This window comes from Protopterus annectens, chromosome 10.part0 (assembly GCF_019279795.1).
Source record: "Protopterus annectens isolate FY-2018-M chromosome 10.part0, PAN1.0, whole genome shotgun sequence".
Classification (NCBI taxonomy): Eukaryota; Metazoa; Chordata; order Ceratodontiformes; family Protopteridae; genus Protopterus; species Protopterus annectens.
Window position 1 is genome coordinate 475,214,545 of NC_056744.1, and position 14,140 is coordinate 475,228,684.

The 14,140-nt window shown below is 36.4% G+C and overlaps 1 long non-coding RNA gene and 1 other non-coding gene across 3 annotated transcripts in view; both read left to right on the forward strand.

The window, feature by feature from the left end:
* LOC122813193 overlaps positions 1-14,140 on the forward strand; it is a 236,708-nt gene that overhangs the window by 36,394 nt on the left and 186,174 nt on the right. The window lies entirely within an intron of this gene.
* Positions 9,229-9,392, forward strand: LOC122814586. Its single transcript, XR_006366828.1, has one exon. It is a non-coding gene; the product is annotated as a U1 spliceosomal RNA (small nuclear RNA).

Consider the following 14,140-nt stretch of genomic DNA (forward strand, 5'->3'; position numbering starts at 1 on the left):
TGAAGTTAAACAATTCAGTTTTTATGATGATAAACCATTCACTTGTAATGATGACAAACCCAGTTCCATGTAATTATGTTAAACCATCCCCGTGTAATGATGCTAAAGCATTCCCATGTACTGATGTAAAACCATTCACATGTAATGCATTTATTTATTTATTGACATTTGATTACCAGGAAAGTCTGACTGAGTAGAAGCCCATTTTCAGTGAAGGCTTGAGGAGAAAAGCTTCAAATTGTTACAAAACATTTTAAGACATCTGCAGTTTAAATAATTATAACAAATTAGAGATAATATAAAAACATTGGTTAAGAATCAATACAATTTATATGATAATCATTTAATATTTATAAGGATTTTAGACAGTTTGCACAGAAATTAAAGGTAAGTTAGTCTAATATAAGCAAGAATTGCAATATGAAATGAGAATAAAACAGGCTTATGGTATAGTTAGAGAGAAAGTCAGGGAGAGAATTTGATAGAAGTAAAAAAGTAAGTGAAGAAGGGAGAGTAAGGAGTTATAAGGAATGAAAAGGTACTTGTTCACATTTAGGGATATAGTTTATCTTGGTTTTGAGCAAGAACAGAGACAGATTTTAGGTAGGAAGTCTTTTAGAATGGTTTTGAAAGATGGAAGGGAGGGTATTGACCTGATGGATACAGCTTAGCTGTAGTATTCTTCTACAATACAGAAAATGCCTAACATATTTGACAGGTTTGCAGACGGACAGGAGTTTTTGGTCACTGGATCACAATGACTGACTTGGAACATAGTTGTATAGAATGTTTTTAGTCCTGAACAGGCAGACAGATGCTGGATAATTTTGTAGGTGGTAAAAAGCTGTGTGTATGATAGTTTCTGAGGCGGTACTAACCAATTTAGGCTTTTTAGTGCTATACATTGATGTAACATCATTACATGCAAATGTAGCCATTTTGTTATAGTATTGTTCAACTTTTAATCTTTGTGAAGCCTGGAGGTTAGTAAGGATGGCACTGCCATAAAGAAGTGTGGGGAGGAGATAACTACCGGCAAGTGTCGTTTTAGTTGTATCAGTGGGAATGTTATTGGCTCTATAAAGCATCCCTAGTTTTTGATTAGTTTTTCATACGCAATTTTGTATATGCAGGTTAAATGTAAGATTATCATCCACTATCACCCTAATAATTTGCTATGAGAAGTGAATTCAATGGTTATGTTATCAAGAGAGACAACTTTTATTTTTTTTTTCTCATGAGAGTGGGATTTGAGGAAAAAAGTAGTAGTTTGGTCTTTTTTGGGTTGAGCATGAGTTGTGAGTTATGAACCATGTTCCAGTGGCTGTTAAAGCTTTCTGAGTAATTTTTTGGAGGTCTTCCATGTTGTCAGGTGTACAAATGAGGGTGAAATCATTTGTATATTGTATTAAGGTGACCTGGTTGTGTGGATGTATAGAGGGTATTGGTGAAAATGTTAACGAAGTGGGAACCAGTGGTAGAGCTTTGTGGTACACCAGTAGTTACTGGGAAGTAAGGAGAGTGTGGAGTGTGATTTACTGACTGATACCTATTAGACAGGTAACTTCTGAACCATAGAAGGTTGAGCTGAGAGAGACCTAGTCAGAACATCTGAAGTAGATGTTTGCTATGACAAACTGTGTTGAAGGGTTTAGACTAGTCTAGAAATAAGGAAGAGACTAGTTTACCATTATCTCTAGCTTTGTTGACAGTATCTGTATAGGTTAGAAGGGCAGTGCTAGTACTATGGGAAGGACGGAAGCCATGTTGTGTAGGGGATAGGAGATCTTCCTGCAGGAGATAGTCTAAAATTGTTTTTGAATACATTTTTCAAGTATTTTGGCAAGGGGAGATAAGATTGCTATAGGTCTAAAGTTATTAATGTCTGCTGAATGTTCTCCTTTGTGCAGAGAGATAATGTGTGACTTTTTCCAGAGAGAGGGAACGTGGGATTCCTGGGCTGACCTCTTTATAAGGATTGAGACAGTATAGGCAATGCTAGTGGCTGCTATTTTTAAGTACTTGCTTGGAAGGTCATCAGCTGAAGAAAAACATGGTTTAAGTTTGTTTAAGAGTAGTTTTATATCGGATGTGGGCACAGGTTTGAAAGTAAAAGTGGATGTGGTGAAATGTGGCTCTTGGGCAGGGGTGGGTTTAGATGTTGAGGGACCCTTGGTTAGAGATGCTATACTTTTTATAAAATAAGAGTTGAACTGTATTGCAGTTTTGAGTGGTGAGTTATTGGGAGAGGGGTTTGGGTTGAATTTTTTGGCCAGGATGTAAGATTTCTTTAATGGATGTTTAAAATTTTAAAGGCTTTGTTCAGTATTATTCTGAAAGTTATTATATAATATAGGTTTTTTTTCATTTATTTGCTTTTTAGTACCATTATGAAGCATTCTAAAGTTGTCAAGATATTGAGGTGTTTTATATTTTTGCCATTCTTTCCATGCTTTTCCTCTATCCTACATTAGCTTTCTACTCTTTTTGGACATCCAGGTTTCATTATAAGGCTATTTAGGATATTTAGAAAAGTTGTATTGAATTAATTTACAGCACTGTCTAAGGTGAGGATTTTTATGAAGTTCCAGTTAACAGATAATAGTGTAGTAATGAACATTTCTGAGTTAAACTTGGAAAGGTTTCATGTTGTTTTATAAATATGCTATTTAACTGGATGTGAAAGATGGAAGGGAGGTCATATAGATTGGGAGCTGATCACTGAGAGAGTCTGACATTGCAATGATGTTAAACCATTTACATGTAATAATGATAAACCACTCACATGTAATGATGTAAAACCATTCGCAATCAAAGTCTATCCATTATTACATGTGAATGGTTTAACATCGTTATATGTCAATGGTTTGTCATCATTATATGTAAATAGTTTAACATCAATGCATGTGAATGGTTTATTGACAGTAGCACTGTCTACCAACCAGGCAGAATATTGCAGAAGAAGCACTTTCATGAATTCACCATATATACTCTAATAATACTTTTAACATCTGTTGCTGCATTTTTTGAGGAATCACGTTTTTAGGAGTCGATAACAGATGTTTCATTTAGAAAGTATACCATCATTAGCCTATCATCCATAATGATGGCCAAATACTTATGCAGCCTTTGTGGCTTTCCTTGGATAGTGGCCTTTGTTTGCTGTAGCCATACCCAGCTGTATAACTGCAGTCACCTGGCTTCCTATCTCATAATATGTAAATGCTTACAAACAGCTGTAAATGACATCTGTATCATTATTTATTATTACGTGGAAAATATGAAATAAATACGTGTATGCAATTATTTTCATTAAACAAGGATTTAATTTAATAAGCAAGTGTAGGAAATGGATAAAATTAATTGAAGAACTAGGGAAACAGTGCAAAACTGAAATGTCAATTAAGCTTTTCTTTTAGAGAAAGCTGTCAGGTTTGATGGCCTAACTGGATAGAGAGGTGACAATGATGACTGATGACAATTCTTTCAAAAGCTTTGAGACCTCCTCACAAAAACTCATTGCAAAATAAACAAACTGTGCACTTTAAATAGGCCGAGGCATAAATTACTAAGAATGAGAAATGACATCTCTGAGCCGCTGGGATTATGCTGTATTACTTCTACAGAGGTGAGGATTTCAGTTCCCAAGCAGAACATTCATCAAGTGGACGGTCCACTAAAAAACTGTCATGTTATTAGAAAAACAAAGATCCGACCGTTAAGGAATAAAATATTTCCAGGTGTTATTGTATTGTTAAAGGTAATCATCTCTAGTGGTGAAATGTCACACAAATTTTGGATGACTTCTACACAGCTTCTGTTATTTTTGTTTTGGTTGCCTTATACTTTAACTCTAGTAACTTTTATGGGGATAACTTTTATACACTGTCACAAGTACTCCCTTTGTCTTATGTTAACTGATGTTTGAGACATAAAGACTTATTAACTAATTAGATAATCCATTAAATTAATTAATCACATTTCTTTACTGCATAAGGGGGTTGGTTGGTTGTCCAGTGGACTCATTCCATTTCTATTTCATACCTGTAGCAATAAAGACATGGAAAGTGTAAAATCAAATACATTAGCAAGACAAGTTTGACAGTATTAATGAAAGCAGCAGCTTTAACAGTGGTTTATTTCCTTTTTTCTGACTCCATATTCCTTATTTTGATGTATTGTTTCCTATAACGTTATAAGTATTAGCATACCTCTCAACTGTACATATTTCCGCAGAATGTCCAGATTTTTGCCTTATATGTTTGGTCCATTTTTTATAAAATTGTGGCTGTCTGGCAAATTAGTGACAAATCATTAAAGATTGAAGTTAGAAAATTATGACAGACATTTGAGTTTTAGATGTCATACCCTTCAGAAAGTTCATGCTAATGCAAAACCTGTTATTCTAACAACTTTCTAAGTTTGCAAGATCAATATTTCAAATTTGTCCCTGTTTGTACCACTTTTTATGGCTTTGTCCAGATTTCTTACTCTAAGAGGTTGAGAGGTATGAGCATTTGTGCAGTCTCATTGGTTGTCAAAACAGTATGTTGAAAACTAATAATTTAAGTTATATTATTTATAACCAAACAGCCTGAGAATAGAATTCATAAACAGTTTTATATGCATCAGAATGGTTTAAATCCTGAAACCTAATTTGCACTATGCTTTATTGCTGCTGGTATAACCAGGTAGTGCATACAAATCTCAAGGATAAGCAATGAGGATAGGATGGTAATTCATAGACTTTATTTTGCAGAAAAAAAAGAATGAGCTATGGTTTAGGTTCACAGGATATTAAAGGGAAACAGTGAAGGAAAACAATTTTAACGTAAAGAAAAATAAAGTAAGTGACAAAATTAAATGCCAGTGATCACTTTGGATATGAAAGCATTTTTTTTACACTGAGGATGCTAGACAATTAGAATGTATTACATGAATGGGTCTTAATATGTGGAAATAGAGAAAGTTTAAAGAGAGCATTTGACAGGGTGTTGTAAAACAAAAGGAGAGGTAGCTGTAGGGTTGGGTACAACAAACAAGTAAAACAACCTTGTAGGAATAAGTGCAGGGCAAACACCAGAGACAGACCCACATGGCAGAACCATAATATCACCAATCTTTACAATAAAATGAAAAGAATTTTGATCAGAAGTAAGAAGAGTAATTCCCAGAATGTTAGAGCCCTTGCCACTGAAATAAACAACCCAGGAGATGAATAAAGTCCATCAAAAGTAAATGTGAAACTGAAATAGCTTCTGAAACCAAAGATAATCACAAGGCCTTTTATAGTCATTCTCATAATTTCAAAATTACAAATCAGCAATGCGCTGAGATTATTGTGAACGACGTTACTTACACTGAGGCTGAAGATACAGTGAACCTGCAGGCTGATAAATTTACCTCTAACTTTAACCCCCTCTCACCTCCACCTGTCCATCAAGATGTACCTGAAACTGGGTCTCCTCCAGTTATCACACAAGACCAAGTGCTAACAATGTTATCAAAAGCTAAAAATGCTGCATCATTGGGTCCTGACAATATTCCTGGATGCGTCTTCAATAGCATGAAGCATGATTTAGCCACACCCCCTACGAAAATTGTTTAATCTCAGCCTCCGTACAAGTTTTGTATTAACTGAATGCAGAATGGCTACAATCATTCCCCTGCATAACAGAAGGCCTTCCACGACCCCAGCAATTACAGACCTAAAACCCTGACCAACCTCATATGCAAAGCCATTGAAAGACTTATCAAGGAACTAATCAATATGAATCTCCAAACACTAGAACCATCTCAGTTTGGATTCAAGGGCAGGTCATGTTTACTCAACCTGTTGGATTTTTTGAAAAGTGCACCAAAGCAATGGATGAAGACAAAATGGATCACACCACATGCCTCGACCTGGGGAAAGATTTTAATACAATTCCCCACATAGGCATAGTAAAAAAGGTAAATAAACTGGGAATAAACCCTGTATGTCACCTGCTGGATTGCTATCTGGCTTTTAGATAGGATGCAGGAAATCAGAACAGGGGAATTTACCTCCAGAAAGATACCAGTCACCAGTGGAGTCCCACTGGGTCTGTCCTGCCTGTTTGGCATCTACTTTCCTCAAATGATACCAAAGAGCTGTGGCTGATTAAATTTGAAAATGACTACAAATTAGGAGCAGTCATTGAGTCCCCAAATGACTTAGACATCTTGCAGGAAGGTTTGTCCCAAATAAATAACTTCTATGAAAACTAAGGACTGAAACTATATGCCAAAAATGCATTTTTGTATCTTTTGGGCTGCCATCTACCCCAGGGATCTACCACATTGAAAATACACCTCTAAGATTTGGCCCAGTTGTTTGGGATATGGGAACTAAAGTGGAAAGTGACCTAACTTTTGAACAACATGCACACATTTCCTTCTATATTGCACAGCTATAAACAAAGGCATTGTGTCTGGATCTAAGGATGTCATTGTCCCCTTTACTCAGCCCTCATTAGACCAGTCATTAAGTGTAATGCCCCCTTTGGCATGCACCTGTCTAGACACATGGAGTAACTGGAACGCCCACAGAGATAGCTTACTTAAAGGATACAAGGCCTAGACAACATGCTCTATGTAGACTGACTCAAAGCCCTGTCACTATGCTAGATATCTTACAAACTGCTAAGAGAGACCGGAGTCTGGCATGCAAGGCATCCTCCGACTGAATACTGATGGATTTACTGCACATCAACAAGTCAAATGGCATCAGAAATAATCAGTCTTGGGATCTAAACCTGTTCTCTAATATCAACAGAACAGTTTGGAGGGATAGGTATATTTTACAAAGGATACCACGGCTCTGAAAAAGACTCCCCATAAAACAAAGCTTATCCCAGTCTATTTTTAAAAGCAGCTTGGATCAATGATGGTAAACAAAAAATTCACACCAGGCCTGCCCCTGTACAACTAATGGACAGAGGCAGCTCCTAAATGCTTTATCCTATGAACGGGTCCCCTCAAATTATCTACTGCATGATCTCATTTATTACCATTAGGCATAATTATCAACCATAGAATGAGTAAGGGCAATCTCTAACCAAATGTGATTGGTTATTTTTTTTTTCAAACACCCTTATTGAATTATCACTTGTGACATACGCAAATTTATATTTATTTGAGCATAAAAAAGGGAAATTGGCTAAGCTCAACATGGCCCACAAGGGCAGTTAGCCTAGTACATAGCTATGAACCCATTAAAACAAGCAGTAGTCTATTTTTTGCTGACCTGTTGCATGTAAGCAGGTCTATATTATAACACCGAAAGTGCATATTTGTGACTATATAAAAGTCAACACATAATGCACAAAACCTGACAGTAGCGAGCAGCCACATAATCAAAGTTTTCCCTAGGGAAAAAAGTTACGCGGCCAATCGCTAAAAAAAAATAATTTAACACCATAAACAGGTGGGAGGCTTCATCTCTGACCCCCACACCCCCTAACTAAATATAGCAACTCCGAGATCGCACTATAGGGAAGGAAAGGGCAACTCCGTGAAGTTGGCCAACTATCTCCTTGCCATATGACATATTCATCAAATCGCTTAAATGCGATTCAATGAATATGTGTCGCTGTTTCCGTATTTGCTAAGAAGCCTTTTCATGCTTCTAATATAGATCCCATGTAAGCATGCAAACCATTGTTCTAGCTATACGATGTACTGTAACACGTGCCGATTTGCACCTTGCAATATTATACAGTTTACATGAATGCTAAAGCGCATTCTATTATTCTGTACTAAGCTGACTCCGTATTCTTTAAGCATGGGAGGTCCATGGTGCTAAGACCATCTGTCTGCTATAAAACCATGCTAAGATACGCATTCCAAGTCTCTTGTGTTATGTCGACATTACCTTTATAGATTTTTAATGATGCGTGAAGTGGGTCACCTTCTTATTTTTGTTTCTCTCCTCTTTGTTGTTGACATCTACCTTTGTCCCAGTGAACCCATCGATGCCCATCTCACACACGGGTGTTAAAATTATGAAATCCTGCAACATCTCTTGCATCAAGTTAAATATTTACTACTTTCAAACCAAGATATTAACTACCACTGTAGTAATTACAATGATTACCATGAAACTATGTCTTGATTTATATTACTAATGAAGATTTTATTTTCCTCTATTGGGCTGTTCTCATACTACTGCTAAAACAATCTAATGTACTATGTTCTTATTGTATTGTGTTTCAAACCACAACTGAAAACCATGTCATTTATTACATGTTCTTATTATTCATGAATGTTTTTTGAATCCCCTGTACTGTGCTGTCTACATACCATATGTCTATTTTAAAATTGTATGTATTGTTTATGCTGTTTAAACACCTAAATGTATCTCCAGTTGCCTCTCTGTGTGGAGCATTTTTTCCCTGGGCCACTGCTGAAAAAGGGCTTTTGGCCCAGTCAGACATCCCCGGTTAACAAATGTAAAATAAAATAAATAAATAAAATCTCTTGCAACAGATTAACTCCCTCTCTTACAGGTTCATAGGTGACTACAAGGGCCTTTTTAAGCCTAGCCATGCATCCAAATCTCTGACAAGTTCTGATACCCTTGATAAGTATAAGCAGGGGCCTGGGAGATGAACCATTTACAGGCTGTCTGTGTCCATTAGAGACATAGGTGCCAAACCAGGGATGAATTTCTGGTTCCCCATCCAGTTGTCCAAGTTGCAGTTGAATTGGGTTAGGGAGGAACTCTGCTTCACATGGATGGAGAGCGGTCTCAGAGACAGGGTTGTGTCTTCAGGGAGTGATGGCCTTGGAACAGCTCCTGAGTGAGAGAATCACCCATTTGAAGTGTGAATCAAGATCTCCAACTCTTTTGCTCCACAGTAATCAACAAAGTCAGAAATAATGGTGGATAAAGGCCCAAAATCATGGACAATTTTTAAATATTACATTAACTCACTTAGACTGTTAGCAAAACAATGGGTTTTGTATCAGCATGAATTTTCTGGACAATATGATAAAAATGTAATTTCTGGTATTACTTAATGTAATTCTTCATGATTTAATAGAAACTGAAATATTTTTAAAGGGAACAGAAAGGAAATATGAGGTAAAAATCAGAGATGTTCTTCAAAATCAGGAACAGTTAAAAGCTGTGCATCATATATATGGGGATTTTTATTGAGTATGTAAAGGGAAGGGGAATCAAATAATACTTACTACTTACACAAGATACGTATCCAGCAGGGAAATACCACGATAAAGATGGTGGTTTCCCCAGGACTGGGCTCTTCAGTTGCACACTTTGATTGGAATAACCCCTGTAATTTTCCTAAAGGTGGTAAACTCAACCACATAATTTTTAGTACCGTTGTTTAGCATTTTGCTTGGTTGTTTGGCTTTCCCATGCATGGTCAGAGGTTCTGTTCTTTCCTCTGCTGGAGTTATCTAGCATTTCTAGATCTGCATTTGCTTATCTGTGATGTTGCTTGGATTACATTTGCACTGCTGGCAGACTACTTCGATATGTAGTTATTTGGGTTGGGGGCTGACACAAGGTACAAGGTTTGATTCTCACTTTTGGGAAATTGGCTATGCTTAAAATTACCTACAAGGGTAGTTAGCCTAGTATTTAACATATTAGGGTAGGAAGGTGGCATAATGGCTAAGGTGTTTACTTTACAGACACTTGGAGCAGAGTTTGATTCTCACATAGGGTAATTGGCCAGGCTTAAAATAGCCCACAAGGGCTGTTGGCCTAGTACTAATCTATGAACCTAAGAATATGACCATGTAACATCACCTGCCTCACCATGCATGATATTTACTGAAGCCTCCCCCCAGCATATGACCTTTTCCCTGCATTCTTAATTACTTTACCAGGTTATGCCAAACAAATGACACTATAGAAACCTGAAGGCATGCAACGAGCATGCTATGTAGCTGGTTATGCAACATATCTGTGGATTTCTTTAATGAATGTGGTATATCACTGTGGCAGCATTTAGGTCTAGTAGTGGAGAGGGGAGTTTTCCTGGACTTGAACAAGCTGTCTCTGTATTTAGGAAGCTAGACTAGATGTCTCTTGACAAGATAAGATGGGGTGTCTTAGAGCATAAACATGCATTTGAACATTAAGGGACCATGAGATGACAGCAGGCAAAAAGCACATCACTTAGCATTATAGGAATAGGAACAACTGGAATGCCCATAGAGGAACGTGCAAATTTTTCAGATTAATGGTAGTGGGAGAGGGCATCCTATAGAATGCTTGGTACCATTTAATTAATCTAAATAATGAGGCAGAGCCTATGTAACATGTTTGTGTTCAATATGTTGTATCGGTGGGGGTGGCAACTGTAAGAAAAAGCTAATGCTTCATAATGGGGGGTTGAGGGGGACAATATATTTGAGAAGTACTATGTATTATATAAGGTACAATGGACCACTGGTGAAAATTATGCACATAGGATCTACAGATTTTGACTGGTCGAAGCTGTTTGTAAGCAGAACAGAGTTTACCACTGTCCTACCAGTGATGTTATTAATGGTTTCCCTATGAGATTACGGACACCATAGTGCAAGGAACTTTTTGTCTAGTCGAATATATTACACAAAATGTTCCTCAAAAAACAAACATAATATGAAGGATTTTTATGGCAGACAAGCCCCCATACATCCCAATGTAGTATCTTCATCTCCTATAGCCCCTTACTTATATACTAACTCAACAACTGCACAACACTGGGGGTAACCAATAAACAGGGATCAACAGTGTCATACAAAAAGTGATCCTGCTAAATCGACTAAAATAACAACAGACTAAATATGACAAAAATGCCCCAACTACTGCTCACATCAAAGAAAAGAAATACTAACACGGGGAAATTAACATAAAAAATGTGATTAAAATGTCACCCAAACAGCCACATAAAAAAACAACACTAATGAACATATTGCAACAGAAAGGTTGTGACAAACCATGCAAACCAGACTTTCAGTCACAGGGCCACCTTATGTAAAAAGCAAGGAAAAACAACCTTCTAATCTCTCAAAATGTTATAGAATGGAGTATAGTGGATAAAAGTTAATACAGCAAGATCAATGCCATTCAAGTGAAAGTGAATGATAATACATCAGTGATATAGACAGTGTCTGCAACATGATGAGGCTCAGGGCAGATCTGGATACCATTGGATATGCTGTGCTGTGACTTAATGACATGTGCATGACCCCACCCTGATTCTTTATACAAGTGTGTGTGTGTGTGTGTGTGTGTGTGTGTGTGTGTGTGTGTGTGTGTGTGTGTGTGTGTGTGTATATATATATATATATATATATATATATATATATATATATATATATATATATATATACATATATACATAATGTTATTGCATGTTTTTCATACTTCTTCTTTTAAAAGTCATGAATATCGTACAAAGAGAGAGATGCCTTATGCATCTTAGCATCTTTAAGACTTTCTCCACATATTATTCCATGGGGAACTTCGTTTACCCCTTAACCATTTGAGAGTATGATTTCAATTTTTAGAATTCCTGTCCCCTGGAAAACAATGAATTTTCATATTAGTTGTTACAATTCTCCTGAGAGCTTTAAATGAAATCTAGGAAACTGTATGTGGAAGCAAAATATGTAAGCATGCAGATGAACATCAGACTCCTGGATGCTGTCACAGTGAGCTGTAATTCATCCTATGAATTAATATTAAAGAAATAAATAGTTATCATCTGGAGCAGATATGTTTTATCATTATATGAAACATTTATTCTGAAGTATCCAGACAAGTGTTGCTAAAGTTCCAGATTGTTAACATATTGCAGTTTTACACAGTTTATACTAAATAATGTTCAGTAAGCTACGGGCTTCTGCCCTGCTGGGGCGAGAGAAAGGGATGGTCTGTGGTGTGCCGCATTTTCTGATGTCCTTATAATTTAAAAGAATAACTGAGGAAAACAAAATTAACTTTAAAATACAGTGTTTAACAACATCCAGCATAACATATCTTACTATAAAGCAGAACAGAGTGGTTTACAGATCTGTTTAATTCATATGGATGGAAATCTGTGGTGCCATTTACTTACTGAAGAGGAAAACAAAAGTCTCAATATTCTGACCATCCTTACATCACTCAGTGTAAGTATCAGCAAACATGAGAAACTCCTATAAAATGAAGAGAATGCAAACTAGTAAAATCTGCCTAGTTAACAATATAAATAAAGTAAATAAAATCGCTTGTGTAACATTGCAAGTATATACATCAACGCAAGAGAAGAATAAATAAAATCGCCTGTGTAACATTGTAAGTATATACATCAATGCAAGAGAAGAATAAATAAAATCGCCTGTGTAACATTGCAAGTATATACATCAATGCAAGAGAAGAATAAATAAAATCGCCTGTGTAACATTGCAAGTATATACATCAACGCAAGAGAAGAATAAATAAAATCACCTGTGTAACATTGCAAGTATATACATCAACGAAAGAGAAGATTAGGACTACACTAAGTAGTTCAGCTGTTTCTAGTGCTGGTCAAGTCAGGCTAGTTTGGAAACCTTTCATCCAACTAAAACATAATGTTAAAATGTTAGATTTCAGTTTTTTTCAGTCTGGTTTAGAACAGCAGGCACTAAGCTTTAAATGCCTGAATGTTTCTCATTAAGTGTAACAATGCAGCAGTATGGAAAGAAGCGTGGGTGTTTATTTGGTTACATAACCCAAAATTTTAGAATTAAATGAACAGAAGATATCTTGAGAGTGAAAGCAGAGCTGCATGTAGCTAGGGGGGAATTACAAATCAGAGGCAGGAAAAGGAATGGGAAGGAGCAATGCACTCATGGGAAGATAGGGGACCAAGCTTTACTAGTTGCCACCTATCTGCAGTTGGCACAGACGATTAAGGCTATGAGCTTTTAAGAAGTCAGTTCTTGTAGTCCAAGGTTTGATTTCCTCTGCTTCTGTTTGTTTAAGACTTGGTACCAGAATAAGTGCTGGATGAGTTTGCCAAAATGAAATAAAGATGAGTTTGCCAAAATGAAATAAAATGGAGAGAAACACTTTTTTATGGCAAAAACTCTGCTGAGCTATGTGTTTATGGTAGATCAAAGTTTGTTGTAACAGAGCTACTTTCCTTTTCATTAAGGTGTAGTAACCTTGGAATTGATTATATTAAGTTGAAGTAATAAAGTTTAAAAAATAAATACTTAAATGCACATGTACACACCAACATACATACGTAAAAATTATATAACCAGATGATGCTTTCAAGTCAAATTACCTTTTGCAGCATTGATAGCAAGTACCTTATCCTAAACATTAGTTATGGCCTACTGTTGTAGTACATAAACCAGATATCCAAATTATTTACATTCTGAGTTTCTATGTTTTGAATGTTCAGACTACCTTTCTTACCAGTGGCTAATGTAGGAAACTGTAGGGAATAAGAGAGTAAGTGTGTGTTTGTGTGTATTTACATCCTGCTCTAGACAGCCACCCTGTCCACCATAACTTCTCTGCCTTATGCACAGTGAGCACTGTAATACATTTGGACCACCAGACCCCCTGAAAGAGATAAAGAAGGCATCAGAGAAATTACGCAAGAATAACTGAATGAATGAACTGTATTTTGAAAAGAAAAAAAACTGTTTACTTTGCCAGTGCTGCACATGAAAAAGTTACCTGCAGTGAAGAAGTGGAAGAGATGGACTGAACTGGGGGGGGGGGGGATAAGGTATTTAGCTTATTCTGATTATGACTTGTAGAAGATTATATTACCCGTTTCAGCTGGCTTCACTTTGTTATATGCAGGAGTGGTACATAGCAATCCATTCTTTTGTATGGTTTGTAGCTTTTTTTTTTTTGTGCATACATAGATATTTTAAGAGGTAGTTATTGGGGTTTTGGATGAGATACTCCCAAAGCCATCTATGTACATTATTTCTGTGTTCTGTACTGTTTTTGTTGTTGTAATGTTCTGTACTGAACTATACCCCTTGTTAGACTGATGGACAAAATCAGTTTAAATCAAGATCAAATAAAGATGCACTACATTACATGGGAAGATTGCAAGCACTTTTTCCATTTAATAAAAATACTGGGTATCATGGAAAAAGACATAAT